Source organism: Passer domesticus, chromosome 14 (assembly GCF_036417665.1).
Source record: "Passer domesticus isolate bPasDom1 chromosome 14, bPasDom1.hap1, whole genome shotgun sequence".
In the NCBI taxonomy this organism is placed as follows: Eukaryota; Metazoa; Chordata; class Aves; order Passeriformes; family Passeridae; genus Passer; species Passer domesticus.
Window position 1 is genome coordinate 14,957,422 of NC_087487.1, and position 3,277 is coordinate 14,960,698.

Here is a 3,277-nt window from a genome sequence, read left to right on the forward strand (position 1 = left end):
ATCTCCTCACCTCTAAGGCTTCCCCCACCCCCTGATTTCTGTGGTTTGATACCTGGAAATTCAGTTTACCTGTTGTTTCTCTGTATCCTCTGTGTGCATGAATCAGGCTGTTATCAGCAAGCAGAGCTTTTCTCTCCTCCTTGATTGGATCTGGAGTTGCTAATACATCCATCACACTTATATCAATTAACAGATGTTTGTGTTCATTAAAGAATCACTTTGTGTTGGTTCAGTGCTTGTTTCTCACGCACAAAGCCTTGCATGGGACACCTCAGGTCCAGAGTTCTTCTGGACCACCTAGAATATCCTTGTTAGGTCAAGCATGAAAGGCATTCCTGGAAGCAACTTCATTAAAAATATATATTTTTATGTCACAAGCATATCTTGCTATCACTGATGATTTTTCTCTAACACATTTAAAAGTGCTTAAAATCAGCATGGAAATGTGCAGCCAAAAGAGACTTAATTAATCCTATTTTTGTCTATTTTACACCTCCAGGGTATTTTGTGAGAAATAAAATGCACTTCACAGCTCTCTCTGTCATGTACTATAATTATGATCAACATTTCTGTGTATCATAATAATGATGATAATGATGGCCACTCCTTCCCACCTCTGCTGCAAGAAAAGAGCTGACTGCAACAGGATGTACTGTGAGTTAGATTTATTCCTAGATTTATTCTTTCCCTCTCTCAGAGGCAAAATAGGTCAATATTCTATTATAGTCCAAACATTATTAACTTACTGTCTTCATGTATTTTGATATTCCAGTGGAAAAAACCCACAAAATCAAAATTGAACTTCAGAAACATGATTCATTTCAAGTGTAATTTTTAAAGTTTTCTCAAGCCCTATTTTCCTTTTTTTTTCCTCCAGGTTTTCTGTATGTGAGCACTTTGCTTTCTTGACATAAAAAAAGGGAAAAGAAAAACTGAAGACTGAAAATGGAAGAAAACAAAACAGATCTTGGTGCTTGTGGTTCTTTGCACTGGGAGAGAAAAAAATCCACAACATGTTTCCCTGAACCAAATAAAGAGTGATATTTATATTTATATTTATTGCAATATAAGCCCCTTTTTGATAGGTGTGTCTTTCCTGGAGTTGTTGGAAGTCACATGATCCAACATCTTGGGCTTTTTTGGGGGAGAAGAAAAGAAAATGCCAGTGTGAGGAATATTTCTGGGTAGAAAAAATCTCCTAGGCAGCCACATATATTAAAGCAGAACTATAAATGTCCTGTCCATTTATTCAGATGACTCTTACAAAGTGCATTTGTGGGATTTTGCCTCCTTCTCTGGCAGAAGAGAAACTGCAGTGAAGGAAGAAATTATTCTGTCTGTGCCCAAGGTTAAGGCAATCTGTTGGAAAGAATGAAAAGGACACTGAGAAATGAATATCTTGTTTCAGCCAGGCCTAAATCATTATCTGCAGCATTTTGGATGACTCAGTATGTTTCCTGAGCTTATTCTTGCCTCTCTCTCCTTTCTCTGCTGTACCTGAGGCTTTTCCTCCTGCTGATTGTAGGATAAGTCAGGTGTAGGCGCAGTGGAGGTCCAGTACTGGAGAAATACTGGTGTGAACTTCCTGGGTGTTACACATCTCCAGATCTCTGCAAAGACCTCAGCCTGGGGATGAGAGGACATGGAAAAAAACTTACTAGAAACACAGCTAATTTTGGGATTAAATGACTGGATTTTGGAGTTAATGACCAGGACAATGAAAAGAACAGAAACATAATCCCATCTGAGGAGCAACCTTCCCACTTTTCCCAGGCTGAGTGTGGAAATATATTGCTCCTCACTGGAAAATAAAGCCACGAGCACATTATTAAAAATGGGATGGAACAAAGCCATCCCATAATTTTTGATTTAAACAGGAGAACAGAATTTTTAGGATTAGCATATAAATGATTGACTGAGATGTGATATTTGCTATCAAGGGTCAAGTATTAGAAAGCAGTCTCCATTTTGTTTTTAATTATAATCAACTACAGAAACAATTAGTTATAAACACAAGCTAAATGTAAGAGGGGAGAGAGAAAATTAACAGCTGGAGTGAGTAAAGAAAAGGGAGAAGCATGAGCAAATGAAATGGAAAAATACACATAACCACATTTGCTGCAGAGGTAGCAAGGAGAAGAGTATGCACTTGTGTTCTTTGAATATGTTCTTGTTGACAGGAGCCTGGAATTTTTATTCACTGTAATTTTCTTCTCCAAAGTATCCATTTTTACTTGAAATCTTGATGTTTCAGATAAATTACATACCAGAGAATCTTAATTGCCTGCTTTTTCTCCAGATGTGTGTGATGAGAGTTAACATAACAAATCCATAATAAATATCACTGATATATAAAATCACATTTTTATGCTCCTTTTGGGTTGTTTTATTTGTTCATACTGCCAATCATTTCCTCTTTGAGGGAGCAAGGTAAACAGAGACACCAGATAAATGGCTCGAGGTGGCTAGAAATGGCTAAAGCTAAAAAAAATGATAACTCAGACTGTCTTCTTATGGAGCTTGTGCTGCAGCTCATGCTTATGGAATTAATTAATATATTGTGGATCTTGTTTGTCAAGCACCATTCACAGGAGTTCTCCCTGTTCCCGGGCCGTGTAGCTAAACCCCAGCCATGGAACTAAATTGGCAAACTCTTCAAAATTACTTGAGAAGTATTTGGTCAAAGGTACAGGTGAAAAGGCTGGATGGGCTGATGAAAGGTATTCCCCAAATGAAGGAAATCCTGTCCAGATGAAGAGGTCACCTCATCTGCAAGCCTTAGGCACTGCAGGGATAATAATCCCCAGGTTCAAGCGTTAACAGGAGAATAAAAGACAAATGGAACCATTTGTCATTTATTTCCAAATAAATGCAAGTTCATTTTGCACAGAACCTTCACCCTGTCTCAACAGGCAGATCTGAGAGGGTAATTTCAGGGCAGTTTTCCCTGGTGTGTGCTTGCTCAAGGTTTATGTGAGTTTCTGCTTCACTTCTTCAAGGCACTGGGCTGCTCAGGGACAGGTTGGTGCTTTGCATTTATGATGCTACTTTTGGTGAACAAAGTTCTTTAACAATTCCACACAGCTTTCTTGCAGAGAGATTTCCTTAAGCTGAAAGAAAGTGATGCTGTGGCTTGTTAAGGAAGCAAATGTGTGTTTTTACTGCCATAGCACATGCCTGGGAATGATGTGAATGCAAAAAGGCTGAGATTGAGTTTGGGGAAATGACACCCCATTAATCACTAATTGATTAAAGCACTTTGCTGATTTGCAGGCAG

The 3,277-nt window shown here is 38.5% G+C and overlaps 1 long non-coding RNA gene across 1 annotated transcript in view; it reads left to right on the top strand.

Moving 5' to 3' along the window:
* LOC135280839 (uncharacterized) overlaps positions 1–2,354 on the top strand; it is a 42,462-nt gene extending 40,108 nt beyond the window's left edge. The window contains exons 6-7 of the long non-coding RNA XR_010347659.1: positions 500–654; positions 878–2,354. This is a non-coding gene — a long non-coding RNA (uncharacterized LOC135280839). The remainder of the gene's footprint in view (positions 1–499; positions 655–877) is intronic.
* Positions 2,355–3,277: the final 923 nt, after the last annotated feature.